The 23,814-nt window shown below is 44.6% G+C and overlaps 1 protein-coding gene and 1 long non-coding RNA gene across 4 annotated transcripts in view; one reads left to right on the top strand and one right to left on the bottom strand.

Annotated features, from left to right (window-relative positions):
• BMP2 (bone morphogenetic protein 2) overlaps window positions 1-23,814 on the bottom strand; it is a 107,091-nt gene that overhangs the window by 3,651 nt on the left and 79,626 nt on the right. The window lies entirely within an intron of this gene.
• LOC116808070 (uncharacterized) overlaps window positions 1-23,814 on the top strand; it is a 188,630-nt gene that overhangs the window by 122,319 nt on the left and 42,497 nt on the right. For 2 of the 3 annotated variants that reach the window (XR_004367405.3, XR_012055225.1), the window contains exons 4-7: window positions 11,015-11,173; window positions 12,706-12,913; window positions 14,307-14,390; window positions 21,604-21,765. This is a non-coding gene — a long non-coding RNA (uncharacterized lncRNA). Of the gene's footprint in view, window positions 1-11,014; window positions 11,174-11,409; window positions 11,915-12,705; window positions 12,914-14,306; window positions 14,391-21,603; window positions 21,766-23,814 lie in introns of those variants that run through there. The other variant, XR_012055226.1, reaches the window with a different exon arrangement.

Raw genomic sequence — 23,814 nt, 5'->3', positions numbered from 1 at the left:
TTTGTTTATCCAGGAGCTGTAAGAAGAGACATTCCCAACTCCCTACAGCCGGCAGGAGGGTGATGTTTCTCACCAAGCCCTCATGACCAGGAGGGAGGCTTGCAGCCTGTCCTGGTCTTCCTCTGGCAGGGCCTGATTTCCAAGTCAGTGTTTTATGCCAGTGGCATTATCCATAAGTGGTTTTGGAGCAGGTTTGCTGGGAGAAATCAGCCTGTGTCAGAAGTCTGACAAACTCAAGAAGTCATTTGGCCTCTTATATTTGAGCTGAATTACCCCTGAGCACAATGTGTGTGCAGCTAACGAAGATGAGACTGTTAAATAAGGTGACAGGACAAAAGTTAGGTGATGTAATTAACTGGAATTTTGCCAGTTTAGGGTTTAAAAAAAAGACAACTCAGCTTGCAACAGTCTTGTAGGAGATGCAGGGAAGAAGTGGGAGCAGCAGAACAACCTGCTCTGATGTGAAGGGCCTGGCATTGCAAACATTCTGCTTAGGTGACAATATTATTATAATGGTTTTTTATGTATTTATTACAGATATATATTACACATATACTTTTGTGCACACATATGGGTGTAATATATTGAGATTATTGACTGTGGAAATACGCAGAAGAATTTAAACTCCAGTAGGGTCACTAATTTCATTGCATTTTTTGGTTTCTGTCTGAAATAGCACATTTCAGATGTGGAATGGGGTAAAGGGGCACTTGTGCTTCATCCAGAGGCAGAGCTGTCCTTTTGAAACCGAAGATCCTTAAACCAACCACATCCAGTCTGAGTAAAGTCAGACATTGCCTAAAAGTGGTCAGGAAACAACCAAAGGGGTGTTTTCACCCTAATGAATGTAAAATCTCCATGGGAATGTTTGCAATAGAGAAGTGCCTGCCAGCTTGTCGTGGCCAGCTAAATCCCACTGGGGCTGTGTGATACCCCTGAGCCTCTCAGCTGAGGTGAATTCTCACCAGAGCATGGTGCAGAGCCTGTTCTTAAGGATGGGAAGCAAAGTGGTTTTGTCTTCAGGGGTGCTACATCTTGGCATCCCAGGGAAATCTCAGGCCAGGAAGGTGGGTGGTTTTGCAGTTTGAACACTGCACAACAAACCCCATCCTGACAAAGTACAAACCCCGCTGAAGGTAGTGTGAAACCTGCCTAAGCTGGAAACCTCTACATCTGGCCCCCAAAAATGCCATTCCCTATGTTTCCTCTCCAGAGGCAGCATCCTGTTTTTTTCTTCCTAGGCCGCCTCTGGAGATCCAGGTATTTGTATGTCTACATGCACAGGTAGATGCACAAGAAAAGCTTTTTTACAATGAAAAGCACCCCCAGCACTTCCTAACCCCTGTGCTGAGGGCAGCTCTCCTGTAGGGTTTAAACCTGCCTGTGATAAATGTACTGTTATTCTGGCTGCAGGTTTTTATTTCTGGGGATATCAATTGGATTCTTATTATGAAAGCAGAAAATTGGAGTTACATCTGGTGGCTGACGCATGTGACAGTATCACTGCGAGGAATTCCAGTTTCCTGAAGCTTTTCAATTAACTTGGAGCACTTTTCCTCAGGTGCTGCATGCTTGGGTTTTCAGCGTGCGCTTGCTTCCAAGTTGTAAATCAAGGAGTGGGTTATTGTACTTTCCTAGGAGCTCTTGTGCCAGTAAAATGAAACAGCAAATAATAAACCCCAAGGAGATTTATATAGCCTGAGTTGATGAAACAATTACTTTCTCATTCCTAGGCTCACTCAGAAAGGTGGGTTAAAAATAACTGAAAATTTACAAGAGCCTAAAACCGAATCTGAAAAGTACAACCTCAGCAACTTATTGGGCTCAGCCTAGTGAGCACCAGATTTACTGTTTGCAATTTCTTCAACTTGTTCGGTCATTTTTATTATTTTTATTTTTTTTTTCAACTGCCCCCTCCCCAGGCTGATGACAAGCCTTGGCAAAAACATCTGTGCAAATAAAGCAGGGGAAAGAGTGGAGGGACCTGGCCAAGAGCTCCCTGTGTCTGCTACGGCAAAAAAGTTTGATAAAAGCATCTTTTTCCCTAAAGCCTCTAGGGTGGCATCTCATGTGGCAGATGAAGATCCTGGTTGGGCCATGGGTACCAGGAACCTCATCTATGCTCCTCAGACTCCTCAGAACAGGGCTGAGAAGCCTCCACTGTGCCCTTGGAGGTGAAGAGAAGCCTAAACCTGGGCAGGGTGGTAACATCCCCCCCTGGGGTTCCAATCTCTGCACCCAGCACTGTTAATGGCTTGTTCATGGTGACTTTTTTCCCACTCAATGGCTGTGCAGTGGTGGGAGCAGAGACCAGACCTGGTTTTGCAGAGCTGTCACCAGCTGAGCCTGACCCATGGAACATTTCTGATGACAAGGACCCTGTGTGGAGGGTGTAGGTGAGGGCTTAGGAGACGGGAGCCTGCAACAGTGAGCCCAGCAGATGCCAGGGCACCAACAAAACACAATCAGTGTGTCTGGGAGCAGGGCAGGCCAGAAAGAGACCAGCAGGGTGTTGGGAGCAATGGGAAGACTTAACTGCAGTGCTCCAAAGCACAGGCACTGTTTCTATCCCAACCTGATCCATCAGCTTGATTAGTGCTCTGCTGACAGCATTGAGATTAAGGTGACAGCACTTTCCAGTCAAGACACATGGGGAGGTCCCATATTCAGCTGGAGTACTTGGGGTGAGAAAGGAACAGGTCAGTGGCCATTTCCCTCTAGCTCTGGTGATGGAAAATCCTTGAAATAGTACACTGCCCCTGTTTTTTGCCCTACTGGTGAATACACCCAGGAGCACCTCCTCTTGGACAGCCAGATGCCATCATGTCCTAGTTGTCCTCTTCCTCTCTTTGAGCTTCCCCGAGTCTGTCATCTTTGTGAGTCATTCCTGACTCACGGTCACATCAAGGGCACACCAGATCCCCACACACATGAAGACAAACACTGGAGACTCTGTGTTTGTCTCTGTGTGTGACCCCCAGCCCTGGCCACAGGGGTGCAGACCTTTTGGAAACCACCTCACTCCCTGCTTCCTGCTGCAACCCCCTGAGGAATTGGTGATGTGCTCCAAAGCCCTGCTTCAGGGAACAACTTGGGCTTTTCAGCATTTAAATAACATTTTTGTCCTACTCTTCCTTTTCTCCTGCAATATGGGCAACTGAATAACATGTTCCACATTGGAGCAGTGAGTCCTGCCCCTTCAGCTTTGCATCACACCATGTCCCCACTGCTACCTCTATCCCAGTAGGACCAATGTGGCCAGCAGGGACACTGGCAACTCCCTATCAAAGGCTACTGGTGAAAAAAGCTTTACGTTTTCCAGTACAATTTTGTAGAGTTCATTCCAAAGGCAAGGTGGAATGAAGACATTCATTTGGTTTCCAGAGATGTTTTGTCATAAATCAGGAAGAACACAGGAACATAGAAATGGGCTGTTAGATGGGTATAGGAGATTTTGTTTTCCTTTTGATGGAAAGTTCTTTCCCTCTACCAATATGTTTGAGTTTTTAAAAATACTTTTTTTTTTTTTTTAACTAAGAAATTCATCAACACATTATTTCAGCTGCCTTGTGACATCCTTGTGAATCTCCCCAGTGAAATTTGGCTCTCCCCACCCACCATCAGGCCGTATCTATCAGTGCTACAAATCCTCTAATTAAAAATGGTGGCTGAAATAATGATACACATTTTAACGGACCAGTTTCGCCTCTGAATGTTGGCATGTGATTCTTATTTTCTACATTATATAAATCTAAGGGTGGGATTTTTCAAAACCACTTGGTTCTGCCCTAATTCTTCTCCTGTTGAAGTCAGTGGGACTCTCTTACCCCTGCACTGTAATTGGAGCAGTTAAGCCAGCGTTGAGAGCTTATGAAAACCACATCCTAACTATGCTCCCAGACCTCACCCAGTTTTTTGCTTTCATGGCATGAAATTTGTTTTCATCCTATTAGATGTGCTGGAATGCTGATGTCCAAGGGAAGCTCTCAGGGATTGAGTTGAATATTCATTCTGGCCAGGCTCGGCTTTGTGGGTTACGGCTGAAGCATTTCCATGATCGCAGCAGGGCCACTCCTCGCACAAACAGCATCAGCGGGGTCAGGACAAGTCAGAGCTGGGCATACCCTGCTCATCCCGGGGCCTCAGGGTTCAGGAAGGCACAGGAAACACCTTGGCCTCCAGTCAAACACCTGCCTGGGCCAGATGACTCCACCAGCTATCCCAGTACCTGTGTCCTCAGTGCTGGCGACAAGACTGCTGGGAGTGGGTTTGTGGCAATGTGCCTAAACCAGTGTGTCCTGCCACTCTCATGGAAATCAGTGTCCCAAATCTGCTTTCTTGAGTGAAGGATCTTGGCTGTAGGTCCCCGGAGCTCTGTCAGATCAGGGTAGATCCAGCCTTCTGAGAACAATGATGGAAACAGCTTGTGCAGGGATTTTTTCAAGTAATTGCACTTTCCACACAAAATCATTTGGGTAGAAGATATCTGCTTATTCTTCAGAGAGAAGTGCCAGATTGCTGCTCCCTGGGAGCTTGGTCAGTTCTCTCTATTTTGGTATTCTTGGTTTTTTCCTTTTCAAAACCATTTTTGTTGTTATTTATTTAATATGTTATTTGCAGTTGCTCTAAAAGTTCTGCTTTGCTTCTCAGATTCTTGGTAGAATGTTGACCTCTATTCTTTTATGAAAATAAGCTGAAAACCAATCCAGCTGAAAAAGAACAAAACAGTTCCCTAATTTTACCTCTTAATGTCACTGTACCATATTGTCTGTCAGGTATGCTGGCAAATCCTATCTTTTGTGCTTGAATTAATTTGGAAGCACCCACAAGGAGGGAAAGGTGTCCATGCCAGGTGATTCACTCATGTTCAGCAGCAGGTAGGATGTGATGGGATCCCATCTCAGTGACCTCTGCCATCTCAGGACTTTATTTGGAACCTGGTGGAGTGTAAAATTACTCTACCAGTGAAAATTCATCATGGGAAAAGCTTCCACCCCAGTCTCCATACCCCAAAGATGAGACCAACTGGAAAAGCTCCAATCCTTTTCCCTGTAGCCAAGAAAGTTATTTTGTGTTCCCTGCACATGCTGGACTGAACTCGGCCCACAGCTGATTGCTGCTGTCGATCCAAATCTCACAAAAGGCTGGTGTATTTTCCTGCTAATAAATGTCCCACAAATGTTTTGAATTTCTGCACTCATTAGGGCTTAGGGAGGCTATTTGTCAGGACCAAAGACGTCTTCCACAATAAAACAGCAGCTGTCTGCAAAGGGTGAGGAGACATTTGTTGCTGTGAGCTGAGTCTGCTGTCAGCAACCCGGCCCCTGACCAGCTCTAGTAAATGTTTTATTGATTTAATATTAAATTAACTGCCTGGGCATAAGGAGTGCATTATTTTTAATGGCATTCTGATATTAGGGACTGCAGTTTGCTAGAATGCACCTGTAAAATTAGTATCCCCCAGTATTCTGTAGGAGCCATAAAATGTAATGCTTGTGGTGCTCCGGAGCTCGAGTAGGGTTACATGGGACCCACTTCCACCCTGTTGGCTGCACCAGTTCCTACTGCCACAGGAGGAGGAGGTCAGTCAGCTCAGTAGGCTTCTTCCAAATTCATCTCCACTCTGAAATGGGGTTAGTGGAGCCTGTGAAGCCTGAGTCCTAATCCCAGAGCATCATATCTGACAGGGCACAGGAACTCACAGTAAAGGCAGGACACCCTCTGTAGGGGGAGCAGTGCAGGATCAAATTATTTTCCTCAATTTTGGGGTTTTTTCAGTAAATGGCATAAAAGAGAAAAAAATTACAATTAAAAAGCATCACTTGTTCAGCCCCAAATGTTTGGAATTTCCCATTTTAGTGAAAGAAAAAGCATTTGGAAACAAAGGGAAATTGAAATTTAAATAAACAAGCATATTTCTTAGTGTAAGAATGAAAATACTTGAATATTTGCTAATTTCAGGATGTCTAGGGTTTTTTGTTTTGTTCTGGGAGTTTTTTTGTTGTGATTTTTTTGTTGTTGTTCTTTTTATTTTGTTTGTTTAGAATTGGGCTGTGAATTTAATACAGGGAAAATTTCAGCCCAAGCAAAAGATAGTTCAAATACAAACTAAAGAAACCAAAGTTCAAATGAAGTCCTCCATAGTGACCTTTTTATTGTCCTTAAAGTGTGTACCTGGTAAATGCTGCCTTTGGGTTTATTAAGGCTGTAAAAATGCCACATTTGAGCTGTTTATATTTTTTAATTCCCTCAGAAAATGTTAATTACAGAGTCATATCTTCTTAAATGGCCTTCAGTTGGGGATTCTGAGAAATCCTGGGATTTCTGGGAAGTTCTTTTCACATGGATTTCACAGTCATGAATCACAACTCCAAAACAATTATGGATCCAGAACACACCGGCAGGCATGATACCATGATCTTAGTATGTCCAAGTTATAAAAATAAAAACCTTAAATTAGAAGTTGACAATGTCAGGAGCTAGGAAGGATACCAAATTTTGTGTATTTTGTCGTTGAAGTTACTTTAAAAACTGGAGACATGAAGGGTTCCACACGTGTGAGTGACGAAGTTAACTCCAAGTGGCAACCATGGGTAAAACAGCAATCCCAGTAGATTGGTATCAAAATGGGCACCTAGCAGCATCTGGTACAATGCACTTTTCAACTGCTTTCAACAAGATCACTTTCTTTGTACATATTGTTTGATGGTCTATCTTCTGCAATTGCTTTCATGGACATATCAGTGAATGAAATCCCTGTTTTCATACCCCTAAGGCAAATGTTGACAAGTAATTTTTTTTTTTTGTCATGACTTTCCAGGTGGCATCTAAGTTTCCTTCAAAGAAAGTTGAAAATTTCACTGACCTTACTTTTTCCATAGAGTTTTTGGGCACCAAAATTCAACTCTATGCTGGGGGAAGAGAGGCAAGATGGGATAGAAAATGCAAATGTAATTAAGTAGGGATCAGTCATTACAAATATTGTCAGTTCAACAGACACGGTTTCTATAGGACCAAATAATGAATTTCTCAGGTGACAAAGTCTACCCAGAACCTCTCTCAGGCTCTGAAGTTTGTGAGTGCACTGAGGGCATGGAGAACACCACAGAGAGAGGACCTGGGCAAAGATTTCTATCAGCTTTAGTGATACTAAATCATGACAGCCTCCTGGATTTTATAACACAATGTTGGTGTTGCTCTCCCTTTCTTTGTCTGCTTTCCCTCTTGATGCTTGACACTGACTTGCCACCTTTCATGTGGCGTTCAGAGGTGAACACAAAAGGTGGATCACTGTTGGGTGATTGCTTTTTGGTTGATAAATAGAACAAAATACAAATACAGATAATCCCTTGCCCAAGCAACTTGAGCTGACAGAGTCAAACCATACTTTTTTCAAAGGATGTGGTGGATTTACTTATTGCTGTTTCTGTGTTTGATTTACTACCACATGATTTCATTAAATAAGAACTTAAGATGGGGATTTCTGCCAAGCAAGGCCCATATTCCACAAATCCCTAAATTTGAGGGTGGTGGGTGGGGGAATAATCATTTTTTTTCTAGCAGATGTCCATTCTGCCTGTGGACTGGAGTTTGGGGTGGTTTGTTATTAGTGTTGTTGCTTTAAAAACTTTGTAAAATTAGGTTTATTTTCTTCCCATAGGACAATGAACTTGAATTTTTCAGTTCCATGAAGTTGCTGATAACTGTAATGGCTGTTCATTCTCTAATTAATAAGAGGGAATAAAGGAGAAATCTTCAAACAGGCAGCATTTCAGGCTTGAACTGGTTTCAGATTCAGACAGGCTTTCTTGGAGCTCTCCCCCACCCTCTTCCAATCTAAGGCCACTCAGCCCATGTTTGTTGGTATTTTTAAGTAGATAAAATATGTAAGGAAGTTCCTTCCTTTAATTACTGGATAGTAAATCCATATCCTGGTAGCTCAACTGTCCAGATCATGTTAAACTTCAGTGGAAGAAAATAAGTAAATGCAAAGAAGAAAATGCCAAAGAAAATGCAAAGAGGGAAGGAAAAGTGATGTAAGTTGGCCAAGAACTAAGCTACACATCCTGGCGCAGCTCTGCGGTGGTATCAGTCATCCCCACACAGCGTCAGCGTAGCCATTCCACTTCACCAATGGTTTCAGCTTGGCCTTTTGTCAGCTTCCAGCAGAAAAGGTAACAGTCAAAGCTACACCACTCCCAAAGCAATTTTGCGCACTTCTGAATGCTGAATTTTGCCCTCAAAGCTGTTTTTGTCCCAGTCCCTGGCACTGGGGTGGCTACGGAAGCAAACTGAGGTCACAAAGTGATGCCATTGTTGAAAGCTGGGCTGGGCATGTCTTGTCTCCATTTCTGAGCTGAGTCTCCACTCCTCTGCCCAGAAGGATTTCTAGGTAACACCTGGCCAGAAGAGGTTCAAGGCGTTTTGGTGGTCCTGGTCCGCTGCCCACTAAACATCCTCAGCAGACTGCTATTGTTGCTTTGAACTATTCCAGATGAGGCTCTGGAGATGTTTTGGGAAGCCATTCCTTGGAGCTTGTGCAGCTCCTCTGAGCTCAGGGTCCAGGGCAGCACATGCGGACCCTCACCAGAGCAGGCTGGCAAGATGACCTCCTGTGACTCAGCCTCAAGGATTCCTTTTGCTTCATTTTGCTCTTTCTTGGCCATTTTCGGTTTGACTTCAGGTGACAAAGACCATCAGCCATCTCCCACCCAGCACCTCATGCCGCTGCTGGCCTTTCAAACATCTGAAGCATTCTGGCCAGTGACACAAAGAATTGTGTTTACATCTTCTCTGAGAGTCATCCAGAGTTGAGAGAAAAAAAAAATGGCCAAGACAGCCTAGTGCTTTTGGCTTATTGTTTGAATATTTAGACATTGCATCTGGAAAGTATTCCATTAATTTGTGGCTAGCACCCATATATCAAATTCATGAGCTTCCAAGTAAACAGCTGTCACCGGAGCTGCCATGGAGGGAAATTGGCACTGCTGGCTTGTGGTGAGCAGCGAGGGAACATGCTGGTACAGCCTAATCTGAGGAGGAAATATTAACCCAGATGTGTAGAGGACAATGAATGAATTGTTCTTTAGAGCTCCTCAACTTCTCTGCTGTACTAACACGAGACACAATTATGGCCTCAGGTTATTCTATTCCCTCACACACATGTACTGAACTGCTCATACCATGGCAGCCTGGAAGCTGGGGTTGCATCTTACAGCCATAGAGCATAAAGCAGCCGCCTCTGAGTTGTGTCTGAGGGACACCTGCCATCCGTGCTGGAGGCAAATGTGTGTTCAGGCTGCTTGGATCACATAGCTGTTGTTTGATACTCTCACAGCTTGGAACACCGATGTCCACGGCTTCCTCAAGGAGGATGCCAGGACCCATCCAGGCCTTGGTGCAGCAGGAGTAGCAGTGGGATGCTTGTCACAAAACTTCAGGTACTGTGGGGCTGTAGGCAGTGCCAGGGCCTCAGCTGGAGCTGGGACTTCCCATAGGAGCAGCTCAGAACTACGCAAGGAGTTCTACCTGAAGATGCTGAGGTGGGGGCTCAGCTTTGGGTTTCAAGAGCTGCTGGGGCTGGCAGAGCTGTTTGTTGTGCGACTCAGGTCAGCAGGGGGAGGGCCTGGTAGTTCCAGTTGCCTGATTGATCCGTCTGTTTCCCATGTAGTGCTCAAGGAAATGAACCTATTAATGAAGAGGAATTGTGGAAGTGGGATAGAGATGATACCATTATTCCTGTTTTCTTGGGAGGGGGCATTACAGAAGTGTTGGAAAACCCCATGGCAATTCCAAGGTCTCTGGGGTAGGAGTGTTGGGGCACCTGGGGAGACTCCAGCTGAAATGGAGGAAAATAAGTAAGAAGGGTTCCCCATCCACCTTCCAGAAGGGAGGGTCTGAGGCCTAGGGTGACAAGATGAGCCCTCCAAGGAGGTGGGTACATCAATCCAAGGAAAATCATGAGTGACACAGGAGAACACTTCCCCACTCCTGCCCAAAAGTTGTTCTGGCATCTACTCTGGATGCTCTGGCACTTCACAGGGCTCGGGATTTGCCTTCTGTTTACAACCCAACCTAAAGTGGGTTTGAACTGGTGACCTAAAGGTGAAAGGCTCTGCATCTTATTAGAATTACTGTGAGCTGCTGAACAAGTCCCCCATGGCAGTTAAGATTTGATTATGGTTCTTGAAAATGTTCAGCTTTTACAATTAGTGTCAAAGCAGTGGTAAGCCCCTCTTTGATTCCTGGGTGTAGGCTCGTGCTTTTCTTAACCTCACACATATGCTGGCATATTTACAGTAAGTGCTCAGGGGTTTGTTTTTTTAATTATAATTTTTTTTTATTTTTGAATTAAAAATGAAAGTTCCCCAGGGAAATTATGCAATGGGAAATAGCCACTTCAATAAACTCGACTCACACGTTTTATTGATTATGGTAAATTTAATTATTCCATTTAAACCTTGCTTACACACACACAAAAAAAACTTATCCTTCTCTTCCTACATGTTTTTTCCTGTTTTTGTATCCCTCTCTACAGACCAAAACTGTGCTATATGTTATTTTAAACTTTTTAGAGAAGAAATACTCAAGGCTAAGTTTCTTCCTCATAATTATAAATTAAAAATTAGAGAACATACCATAAATCTTACTCAAAACATCTTCAAATAGAACTACTAATTGTGAAACAGCAGTAATTATGGCTTTTAATGTAGCTCTTTTGCCTCCACCTTATATTACGTGACCACTTTCACTAAGGGAGAAAATTATCAAGTGCAAAGGAAATGTTAAAAAACCCAAAATAACAACAAAACATAGAAAAAAAATTAGTATTTATCTTACTCAGGATTTCATTAGGTAACACTGTTTGTCTTCTTGATGCTCAGATATTACCTGGAGGTTTTAGTCTGTTTGGAGACCATTGCACTGAGGCTTTTAGAGGCTACTGCCAAAAGACAGTGAAAGCGCTGCTTATCCCTGGTTCTGACAACTTATTTCCCTTTTCTTTCTCTTTCAGGGAGCTACTGCTACTTCTTCCAGCTTGCTGAACTATGCTGAACTATGTTCAATCCTTTTTCTTCTTAAAGTTATGAACGGTCTGCCCTTCCTGGGGAAATGCATTTATTCATTACATGGTGACTGTTCCCATGACTGGAGAATGTTCCTGTGGATACAGGTCTGTGAGGCTGAGGTCAAAGCAGTCCTCCATGGCTAGAAATTGGGGTATGGGAAGTGGAATTGTCCCTAGAAATGAAGAATCACAAGTAATTCCCAATCTGTGCTCACTTCCAAATGAGGGGCCTATTCAGAACCAGCCCATCAGAGCAGTGAGACAAATCATGGTTGGTCTTCTTCCCTGGCACTGCAAAATTGTCTAGAGAGGGGCTGTTTGAAGTTCTGGAAGCTGAGCTGACCAGTTTTGAAATGTGAGGAAAGACCCAGTGTTTGTTCAAGCTGTTTTGCCCCTTCCAGATACATCTTCCATCTGAGTTCTTTCATGAGACTTTCAGACCAGGGTGTGTCTGAATCCCATGGCCAAATCCTCATCTGGTTAAATCTGGAAGGGCCCTGTATATTTCAAGGGATCTGCACCCCCTCAGTCTGTGGGGTACCCTTGAAGGAGCCAGTGGGAATGCAGGGATGGTGAAGGTGGAGCAACAAGGCTGGGATGTGGAAGGTTCTAGAGGCTACAGGTGAGCAGTGTCTCCTGTGCTCTCCTATACGTTCTCTCCAGGTGGCACATTGGACCGCCACCATTCTAAGCACAGTGACCAATCTTCTGGATATCCCTTCTTGGCAAAAGATGGACTGGGGAGACCTAGATGCCATTTGATGTGTTTCCTGCATCACAGTGTGATTCATTAATTGTAGTTGTACCTTCAAGAAGAAAATACTAACTGGGATGCTCTGTATTCTGGTAGGTTTCAGATTTATTTGCTTTATTCATAAAGTATAGCTGAAAATAAGTACTTGCATATTTCTAAATGACTTACACTTAAATGTAGCCACAATCTGATGTAAACTGGCAAAGTTCCCTTAGTTAAATGGATCCACTCCAGCTTGCACCAGGAGGATTAGGCCTTGAGATTCAAGCAAGCCCTGTTGTGATGACCATGAAGAGAACTTAAAGATGAGTTCGGAAGCAATCAAACCAAATCATAAGCCTGTCTGATTTCATTTGTTTTTCTGGCAGGCCATGGATTTCTGAGAATACAACCTTGTTGCAATGTGTATTACGCCAAATCCTTTGGCTGATGAGCCCATTGCCACAGATGTCACTCTCTGTGCCACAACTCCCCAAACCATTTCCATTTCCTTCCCTGTCACCACGCTTGCTCTGACCACCATGGTGAGGGAACTTAGCCATGTCTGATCCCAGACCCAGCTTTTGGCCTGGCTGACACTCAGAATTATTTTGCAGATGGACCAGCCTAGGACACGTGTTCCTGCTGGAATGGGTGCTCTACTCCCCCCTCGCTGCCTCCTTAATGAGAGTGTGAGAGCTTGGACCAATAGCCAGCTCCTCAAATGGCAACAAAAGACTCCTTGTCATTACCTAGCTGGCTCAAAGTGTAGTAGAAAAGCGGATTTTTTTGGCAGAGCTGCAGATTGCAGTCATAATATATAGCTCATCACCTACTGCTGCCAGTGATGCTCTTTGCTAATTTATAAAACTCACCTCCTTGCTCCTTGCCTCCCTTTCCACAGCTGTGACTGTGGGCTCTGTGAGAATCGGCACATCAGGAGATTTCCTGGGTGGCTACTGTGGTGATACAGAGGCATACATGAGCAGTACATGAGCAGCACTCCAAATGGAATCACTGACAAGAAGGAATTTTGAAGCCTGACTTGAGTTCCAGAATAACCCCAGAAGAAAAAATTTTCTTCTACCTTCCCTCCTGAAAAGTGAGCTGAGGTCAGTTGTCTCCATTCCTGCTTTCCATGGTCTTGTATAAAACAATCTGCATGAAAACTTGAAGGTGAAAAAGCCAAAAGCTTCATGCTGTAAATTTTGAAATGGCACAATTGTAGCGCTCTTGGCATTTTGTTTTTTCTTCTGGATGTTTTCCTTTCAAAGCAAAGTGCAGTCAAAAAAAATAGTCTTTTTTTTTTTTTTGCTAAGTGATTCCCTTCTGGCATATTTCAAAGAAAGAGATGTGTATTCCTTTTATTTAGCCTATTAACCACATACATATACAGTTATTCTGAAGTTTCACCAACCATTTATTTCTATTTACTACTGCTTCAGACAAAGCAGGATCCAAGTGCCTTTTGGGATCCTAGCTATCCTAACACACTCAGAACCCAAGGTTGGAAGGAAGCTTCAGTATTTTTTCTTCACTGGCTTTTGTTATTATCATCATTATTAGTGGCAGTAGCAAGTGCTGTCCAGTGTGGTGTTGCACATCTTCAGCTCCCATGGGAGTTCCTGACTCTATGAAGGATACATGTCTGGGATGTACAGGCACTGTGGTCAGTCCTGGCCAACTTTCAGCCTTTCTCCAAATACAGGAGGAAAAAGGGCATTACCACAGAGGGAGAATTCTGGGGTTAAGGTGCTCCTCATGGGCAGGATGTCCCAGGGTGCTTTGGGAACATTTTCTGCAGTTCTCTAATCCTGGTGTTAGTGCTGAAGATGCCCAGGCACAGTGTGCTGATCACCTGCTTCATTTCACACAGCACTGTTGCATTTCTTGGGGAATAAATATTTCTTCTTCTGCTCTTCACAGGAAGGGGTTCTTCACAGGAAGAACCTCTTTTAAACCTCTTCATGAGGTTAAAAAGTCTTGATTTTTCTTTATCTTTCTCATTCCTTTAGCTTGTTTGATTCATTGATTCATTTCATTCAACACTGAATGTTGCATTCAATTTTTAAGCTTAATTTGTTTCCCTTTTTCTGTTTCTTTTTGTTGTTATTGGTTAGCTCCAGAAGGAGCAGCCTGGATGCTTTATCTGCCCAGAGGCACAGGCATGTGGGCTTCTTGCCATCCCTCCCCAGGATTTTTTTACATTCCCCTGAAGAATGCTCCTCAGGAGAAATGGCTGAGTCCTACATCAGTAGCTGAGCTAAAGCAAAGCTGGTGGGGTCAATCCTGGACCCCCAGAGCCCTCACCCACCCCCTTGGCCATGATGATGTCGTGACTGCTGTTCTTGCTGGCCAGAAGCCCTGTCTGTGTCACTGCAGAGCCCAGGCGTGCCCAAGACAAGAGCAGCTGGTTATGCCCCATCTCTCCTACTTCTCTTTTCTCCTTCCAGACTTTACTATGTTTATCCTCTTAGCACCTCTGTAATTATCTGTCTGTAACAGATGAGAAACAGAAGAACATGCAGGTTTGCAATTTGAGCTGGGCCACGCAGGAGCTCTTTGGCAGGGGAGGCAGCCTCCCAAGGGGTGAGTAATGTCCTTTTGTCAATCCCATTAGACTCCTGGTTGTATCCTCACACACCTAGAGACAAGCCCAAATCACTGAACCTGACTCTCCTGGGACTGATGGCAGCCTTTCACTCCAGTCCCCAGCACAACTCTCAGAGAACTGCAGAGCAGTTCCACTCTAATTCACTTTGAAGGCTCAGGTCTTATTTATAATACCAGTGTAAACATATTTTAGTCTGACAAATACACAGAAAGTCCACAAAAGCTGCAGTTGTGTGCAGTGTCCTGCAGAATAATCTTGCCCTCATAGCTAGATTTTAACCAGTGTGACTGGAAAAGGGAATCAGATGGTGTTGGCTTCAAATGTAGGTGTATGGCCAGCTCTACTGAGCAGTTAAACCCAGAACTTTACCAGGAACTTATTATGGCTTTAGACCCTGAGTCAGCAGCAGGAGTCGAGTAGAGGAAGCCAGGGCAGCTTCAGGGAGGCTGAGCTGAGCAGAGACTCTGTAAAACAGCAGAGAGACCAGGTCTGCTGAACATCCTTCCTGCTGAGTGAGTCAGCAGCAGTTTAATTAGGCATAGCTGAGCAGGGAGCAGCAGTTATGACAGAAGAGGCTTTTTAGTTGATAGGATCATTTTCAGCACAATAATATTAATTAGCAATTGCGATAGGGAACATGAGGCAGGTGGAGCACTTTCTGTCAAGGTATTTTTGTAAGGAATTAGCCTGTGTAAACACCCATTGTAAATGCATTGTCCTTGTCAGGTGTAATAACTGCCTGGGCACATGGCATCCTTCCTTACAATGGAAAGATAATTAAAGATGCAGTTCCACACTCCGGTGCTTCTCCCAGCTGCTAATTGTGTCACCAGAGAGATCCAAACAATTATAGCAGGAAAACACCGGGGGACTGTTAACAGTAATTTCCAAAATGTGGACAATAAATAGATAGAGAAAATGCTGTTAGAGTTGATCCAGCCTTGGAAAAAGCTAGAGGAAAAACTGTATTTCTGACGCAAACATGGAAATTTGAAATGGGAGTGAGGTGTCTAAACATCTTGGAGGAACTTAGACCCTGACCTTTCTGAAGCCAAATCCCACCCTAGCCTAGAAATAATTTCATATTTCACAGCCTTCACATTTTCCTCAGATGAACGTTGTTCTTAGAAGCTTAGACACGGAAGGCGAATCCTGAAGACATTACTTAAAGGAAATTTCTATTCATGTCGCTGCATATTCACTACTGATAATCCTGGTAATAATTCTCATGAAAAACTGTGTTACATTGCATGTTGTAATTCGTGATGTAAAGCAAATATAATATATTGTATAACTCAATATTACAGGTCTGCATTACATACCTGCAATATTATGCTCTGGTAATTAAACCAATTAAAGTGCAGTTATGAGCTCATTAAACCCAAGAAATATGAGATGTCAATCAATTCTGTGTTCATCAAGACAAAATCTTATCAAAGTCAAATGGTTCAGGCCTTCAAACCAAGTGTTCATTCATGTCTCCATTTAACACACCCGGAGAACATAATCCAGAAAATGCCTGTATAGACAGCTGTGAGCTGCACACACAGTTCCACTGCACAGGGAACTGCTGCTGGATATTTTTACCTTCTTGGTTCCCATGATTCATCAAGGTTTTAAATATTTAACACCATCACCATCACATGATTCTTCAGAGATCTGATAGAAGCAAAGCACAGCTCCCAACCAGGTATGTGAGTTTTGCACATTGTCCCTCAGCAAATGCCAGAATGACTTCAGCTGAGTTCTCCTGCTGTGGTCAGATGCCTTTTCCCAGGTGCTGCAGTTCCTAAACTGGTCCTTGCAGAATTGGCAGGTCCAGCTCTCCCTCTGGGCTCAAAGGTGATCCTGAATTAGTTCTTTTGAAGTCACCTGGGACTGGTGCCTTCCTGCCTGGAGCAGAACATTGTACTCTGGAATAAACATACTTGGGGCAGAAATCTCCTTCCCACTCCAGTTCTCCCATGGCTTTTATGATGGGGATAAGATTTTCGGCAAAACCTCACTGCCATCCCAGTCATTTGCTGGGAGTGTTTGGTGGAGCTGAGTGATGGCAATTCTGGACTTTTGCTGTGTCTTGAGAAGAAAAATTTGGTACAACTGTGCTGGTGATTACAGAGGCTGCATAAGGAAGAACTGAAATCATACAAGAGGCAATAGAGGAATAGCAGTGACAGGGGGTTAATTGAGCTGGGTCCTGAGAGTGTGGAGGGCACAGCCTGCCCTCATGTTGTGTTTGTACAGCATTTGAACACTCATTAGGCCTTGATCTTGACTCTCATCTCTAAGGGGGACTCTAACATAGGCAATAATAACACTAATGATGATGGCAAGATGCTAATGAGAGTCTGCTAACAGTGATTTTTTTCATATGGTCCAGAAAAGCTCCATGCCTCAGGTTCAGCTCATCCAGAGCAGAGGAGATGTTCATGTTTATACTGATTTCTGGTGGGAGGAGAGTGTTCATATGCAGAGATCAAGTCTGTAGGGAGAGAGTTGTGAAATGATTTTTCTGTTGTGAATAACAAAATTATGATCAGAAAAAATAGGAGGGAGAGAGGAAAATGTCGATGATGTTGTTATTACCAAAATGAAAGAATTTGGATATAATCATAGCAGTTAGGGAAACATGTTCTTAAAGACTTTGAGAGAGGTCATAATGAGAGTTCACTTTGTAGCTCTAATCACACTTTACAAGACCATATGCCAGTTCCCAGTGGTGTCCATAGTGAACAGCAGGACATCAGTAATTTTCCAGATGTGGCTTCCCCCCTAGAAGGACAACAAAACCAGTGAGAAGAGCTGGAGTGACCTAGCACTGAGGGAACCGCTGAACACCTTTTGACTGGGATGCTCTCATGAATAGTTTTGTCATTGCCTGGTAACACTGGCATAAATTTTTCTCCAGTGTGATGGAGCAAGAGAGAAGGAGAAACTGGGAAAGGGATCATAGGTTCTAATTTTATGGAAATGTCCTCATAAAACAGAGCTGAAGCATGCATACCATGACATCTGTCCCAGATACCTGATGAGCATTTGGAGCCACATCAGTAGTAGGGGAGAAGGGAGGGAGTGGTGTTTGGTGCCAACAGGGCCCCTTGTGAAAGGTGCCAGTGCAGAGATCACGATTTCAGCTTCTCCCCTAAGCTTTCTCTAACTTCTGCAAACGTGCTTGTTTGACCCCTTTGGTCAGATCCTTCCCTCTCCCAGCCTTGGGGCATTGCCCCGGTCCCACTGCAGCACAAGCACATTCCAGGTCAGAGCACACAGCAGCAGAAGAGATCACAAGGGACTGTGGAATCACCAGATCTTCTAGTTTTGCTTAGAGAGAGTAGTGGTTGAGGGTGCAACCTTTTGGAGGAGTGCACTTGGAAAAGGTACCCCAGTGAAGGAAGAAAAATAATGTTCCCCAGGGAAGGAATGTGGAATCATTTGTTTTCTTCTGGAGGTTTTGCTGGCAGCCTGGCACCCTGCTTCAGATTGCTCTTTACTTCTGCCTTGTGGGCTTTGTGCCTGTTTTGTGACTGACATTAGCTCAGGGAAAGGAGCTGTCACAGTCCAGTGACAAGACAGCAGTTCCTGGTGTCACCCTGATGCAGCTGACTCACAGCTTGCTCTGGAGGAGCAGGGAGCAGTCTGAGATCACCAGAAGCAACCAAGTGCCTGCATGGTGCCTTCAGAGAGACAAGAGCTCAGGACTGGGCTTTGCTTGCACCTCTGCATGCGGTCAACATATTGTCATTTCCCCAGAAGAAACAGAGGGATTGTGACAGTTACATCTTTCCATGGGAGCAAGGAGCAGAGTTTCCTAATAACCTGGAGAGGGAAGGAGGAAATTTCAGTCAGGCACTGTTCATCTCAGGGCAATGGCACATAAGGAGCTACTTGGCCAAGCGAGCTCTGTCTGCCCAGGAGCTGCCGAGCCGAATGGGAGAGCAGCTCCAGCCAGGGCTGTGCCAAGGAGCAACGTGCTGCTCTACATGTTGCTGAGCCTTGGGCCAGGGGCTCAGAGGAGAAAAGGAAAAAGCCCTCATGGGAGATGGCCTATTTTTAATGAGCCCAAACCTCTTCCACAAATTAAGTGAAATATTTTTAAAGGAAATAATATTACTTTGGTTTTATTTGTTTCAGCTACTTAGTTACAGCTCCACGTGGACACAATTAATGGAGGAAATAGAGTACTTTATAAGCCCAGGACTCTGAGATAGATATTTTGTGACCATGTGAAATTCTCTGCCCTAATCACTACACATTCCTAGGGAGAAGGTTGTATATTGCTGAAGAGTATTAACCTTGATTCCAAAAATGTGTCTAGTCATTGAAAGGCAAAGGTCAAAAATTGCCATGGCATTATTCAGTGACAGTTTGCCCTCCACTTTCCTCTAAATTCCACGCTGTCCATCTCTGGCTCAGATCTGCCGTAATAAAGTATTTCTCAGCAAGAAAAAGAGAAATGTCCTTTCCACTGGAGCAAGTATGATTTCCTGGATCCTTCAGACTCCCTGTGACTTCATGTAAATCACTTGAACCTTCAGCACCTTGTTTCTTGATTATTTGGGGTTTCTTTTAATAGAATATGATTTCCCCTTTATTTGCTCATTTGCAGGATGATTTTTTTCAAGGCAATGAATCATCTTATTTTGGTGGTATCTAACACCAACTTCTCTGATTTTTGCTCGTCAGAGAATAAAAACAGATTGAGGTAAAAACCTGGGGGTGAACATTGTTTAGATGAAGAGTTTCATTTGTTTCCTGTCCTGCTCTCTTGATGATAGGTAACAACAAAGAAGTCATCCTTAGAATAAAAAGTAATGTTTTTTTCAGTCTTCTGGGACTGCCTCAAATATCAGAGATGGGACCCACAAAATACCAGGACTGGGAGTTCTGGCAGGAATGAATGGGGCAGCAGGGTGGGATTTCTGAATGGAGAGAGCTGACCGTTTCCTCAGGTGATGCAGGTCTATGAGACTCATGAATCAGCCATCCCCTTCTCCCAGGCAGACCTAAATATCCTCCCTTTCAGCTCTCAGAGCAGTGCTGGGCAGGCTGCATTGCAACAGGCTCCTGCAGGAGGAGGTAAACAACACATCCTCCATGCAGTAATCTCTGCAAATATCCCTACAGCGAACCCAGCAGAGGAGTAAATAAACAAACACCCCCCTTTGCCTTCCCCTCTGCCCCAATGGTAAATTTGGGTTACTGTGCACATCATTGCTCAGGCCATGCAGGGCTGCTGTAAATCCATTAGTAGGGCAAGGGTGAGTGACTTCTGACTTCAGCGACCCTTAAAGTTAATCCAGCATTGTGGGGGCAGAATTAAATGTGATGAGCTCAGAAAGTGTGATAAAACCAGATTTAAGTGCACAGCTGGACAGCAACCTATAAAGGCAGAATTTAAAACTGTAATAAAAACTTTGTAATCTAATTACGACAGTGGAGTTAAAGGTGAGGTATTTGCAGCATGATTCACATGCACCATGGCTAACCTCTGACATCTTGAATATATTATGTGGTTTCTTCACTAAAGGCGTAATTTTTAAGTTACTCTCTCACACTACATGGTTCTATGTTTTATTCTCATGCACTGTCTCTGGAGGTTGCAGGGCAGGGCAAAAAACTCTGCTTTCCTGTACTTCTGCCTCCAGGGGTCTCCAGGCTGCTCCTCCCCATGCTCTGGGCATCTAGGCAGAGGTTGCAGCAGGTGCCTGACACCCCCAAAATATTGCAGCTCCTGAGAGAGTCTGAGGAGAAATTGCAGCAAGAGTGGCCATGTCTCGAGCTGGTTTTAGCCTAGCTAGACTTAATACCAGTGGGAGGGAGAATGCAAAGGAAATTAGAGCTTGGATGCACGATACAGTCCCAAGCAGTGTCTGTGTCATCCTGTCTTCGTTTCAATTGGCACCCAATTAATGCCACCACTGATAGCAGCCGAGTCTCTGATTTCAATGTTGGCTTGTCCAAACACTGGAGGGAGAGGAAAAACCAACTTGTGAACCCTGCCTGGCTCCTCTGGACTGCTGCCAGTGTCAGGGTTTGCTTTGCCTACCTGGTTCAGAGGGCTCTCACTAGGGTGGGCACTGCCAAGTGAGACAACAACCTCAGATCCAAGTCTGGCATGTGCCAGCAGAGGGGTTCTACACTAAAGCAGAGGTCTGTTCCCTGGCTCCCATTAAGCATTGTCCAGCATCCCAAGAGCCTTGATGTGTGGGCCTGTGTAGTGGTGGGATTTAAACAAGTTTGCTGAAGTTGGCAACAGCTGTGCAGTAACACCTGAAGAGATCACACTTTCTTCAGCCAGCTTATGTCAGGACAGAAGTTTAAAATTAGAAATCTACCCCATATGATAGTTCTGATAGTTTTTCTGTAACCCAAACACCAATTCAAAAATGGAGCAAAAATGCCAGAAGAAAATCTTTCTTTATGAAGTCTGCAAAGCTCTACATTGGGGTTTTTCTTGAGCTAAAATTAATTGGTGGCATTTTTGAAATCAAGTTTCATTCTTTTTGAATTTAGCTGAAAAGCATTCTTTTAAGTCTGATTGGCACAAGCTATATGCCTATAGCATAATGCTCATGGGAGGGGCTGAGGACAGCCTTGTCTGTAGAATCAGCATCCCAAAATAAACTACATCCTCCCTCAAGGCAGTGTGAACCCAGCTGATCAATCTCCACAATGTTGTTCTTAAACTGATGAAATATTTCCCATGTTTGTGAAACCAAACTGAAACAGATCTGTTGCTTAAGTTTCCCCAGTGAGTGATCCAGTAGTGTTTTTCCTCAAGGAAACTAATCTTTTTTCAGGATACCGTGTTTCAGAACATGTCTCTCTTTTTCCCCTTTTATGAAGCTCAGAGACGAACAGCAGAGCCCTCAAGGACCCCCTGTGAAGGGTTCAGGGTGGGGCTCTCCCAAAGGAAGAGGGGGTTTTGTGAACCATTGGCTAAAACAGGTGATTGATATCAGCAGTGGGTGGGAAAGAGGGGTGGGGTGCTCTTGGAAAGGGACTGCTCAAAATTCCAAGTACATTTCACCTTTGTGATCACGAGCTTATCTCAGTACTGATATTTAAGAGACAGAAATTTTGCTTTTTGCTTTAGAGAGAAGAAGATGTTATGTGCATTGTTGAGGTGCCATATACATTTCTGCTGCTCCTGAGACAACTTTATCCCAAATTCTTCTCTTCCTACAGCTGTACAACAGCTACACCAGGAGAGAACCCTTCACAGGACAAAACAGCTTCTAAAATGTCATCGGGGACTATCAGGAAACACCACAACAAATGCCCCAAAACACAGGAAGGGGCCACCAGCTGCAGGAAGGCAGCATGAGGATCAACAGAGCAACGTCCCAGGTACAGAGGCTGAGATCCCAAGGAGCCCAGGCCAGCAGGCACACACTACCTGCTCTGATGGTGTTAGAAATCCCATCCTGGACAGCAGCTCCAGCTCCTACATGCTCCAGCTCCCCACACATGGAGAAAATAAGGGAAGGTTTAACACCCGCAGTCTGCAAGACACAGACAGGAGGTGGTAAATACCTTGATAAGGAAACTGGAGTGAAAATACCAGCTTTAGGCAATCCAGATTTTATCAGGGAAGTATGCAGGAATGAGTAACTGCCTGACATGCAGATGTGCCTCTGCACAGTGCCAGCAGCCTGCCAGTCCCCACATCTGGCCTCAGGCAACACGCTTCCATTTCCAAACCCATGTGATTTTGGGGATATGCTGGGGAGGTATTTTGGTGTGGGGTTCTCACTTAGGCAATGGCAGTGCCCAAAATGAATCCACAGCTCTGTGCCTGGAAGACTCTCTAGACTTATTACTGGAGACTTGTTTTCCTGCTGTAAGAAGCAGCTTGGCTTGTGAGCAAAGGCTGTTGCTCTGCTTAGCAATGACATGCATGTCACAGCATGGGAATCCATGTGTGCCGATTGAAAACAAGATCCTGGGATCCAAGGGCTCAGCAAAGTCATAAAAATTAATCCTATATATTGCTCAGTGAATGGATGGTATCTCATGGGCTGTTGCTGTCACGGTGGGACCAAGAGAAAGCTTGTGCCCAGTCCCATAATTGTCTCTGCAATACGAGTCACAAGTTTGGTGGGAACAGATGGAAACTGAAGTGATGTGAATTGGCATAACACATAAATTCACACTTGAGGAGATACGGGGATGGTGGGGAAAGAACCCCAGGGAAGCTGTAACCACACCAAGCCTGTCAGAGTTCAAGGAGAGTGTCTGGATCATGCTTGTAGTTGTATGGTTTGATTTTAAATAGTCCTATGAGGAGGTGGGGAGTTGGACTCAATGAACTTTATAGGCCCTGCCCAATATAAGATATTCTGTGGTCTGATACAGCCAGATTGAGTAATTGTTGCTTGGTCTCTTACTGTAGCCCTTGACTCCAGTACAAGACAAAGGACCTGAGTGTTGGGTGCTCTCCCTCAGACTCCAGATCTCTAGGGAACCCATTGCCTGGGCTGTCATGAACCAAGCTGGAAATGTCTGTTCAGAGAGCCTGTCCCTGCCCTGGCAATGCTCTTCAGGGGTCTTACAGGCTTTTGGACCTTGTTGTTTGGTTTCAGCACTGATTCTTAATCAGTTTTCAATAGAAGAGAAGGCACAACCAGCCCATTACTTGATGGGAAGGGAAGAGTAGAAAGAGTTTGGCAGCTCAAAGGGACGTGTTAGAAACCTGAACAAGGAGAGAGGAGAGCCTTGCTGAAATGGTAAGGGGTTGGGGCAGCACTCACTGCTGTGCCACACCAGGGGATTGGCTGCCAAAGGTGCACAGGCAGTCTCCTTCTTGGAGTGGTGCTTTTTGGGGCTAATGACAACCATAAGTAGGAAAAATATGGATGCTATTGGAGAAAGAGGCCCAGGAATGGATAAAGAACAAATTGGCTGTGCTGTGTACAGAGAGGGCCAAACAGATGTTGGGCCTGATCCAGAGCCCATTGAGTTAATGGAAAGGCTCCCTTTGGTTTCATTGGACGCTGCTTCAGACCCATTCCAGCTTCACAGGAAGCAGTGGAGACCAAGAGCAATAACTCGTGGTGGCTGGAGTGGTGTGAGTTGCAGAGGTGTGGCCAGGGGGTTTCATGCTGAAAACAGATGGGTCTGACAGACCGGGCCCTTTGGGCTGGGCAACCCCTCTGCTACTCCCCCTACCCAGCCATGAGCAGCCTCATATGGGCTTGGTCCTCTGGCCAATTATTTTGGCATAATTCGGAGCAGAACTGGCCTTTCTGCCTTCTGATGCACCTCCTACTGAAGGAGGTTCCTGTGTGATCTCATGGTGGCCCAGGATTTAGAAACCAGTGATTTGAGCCATCCAGAAAGAAGGAGGAAAGGAGGTCTGCTGAAAACTGTTGACCAGGGAGGAATTTTGTTGTGGAC

The sequence above is a fragment of the Taeniopygia guttata genome, chromosome 3, assembly GCF_048771995.1.
Source record: "Taeniopygia guttata chromosome 3, bTaeGut7.mat, whole genome shotgun sequence".
Lineage (NCBI taxonomy): Eukaryota > Metazoa > Chordata > Aves > Passeriformes > Estrildidae > Taeniopygia > Taeniopygia guttata.
This window is presented reverse-complemented; position numbering and strand designations above follow the sequence as displayed.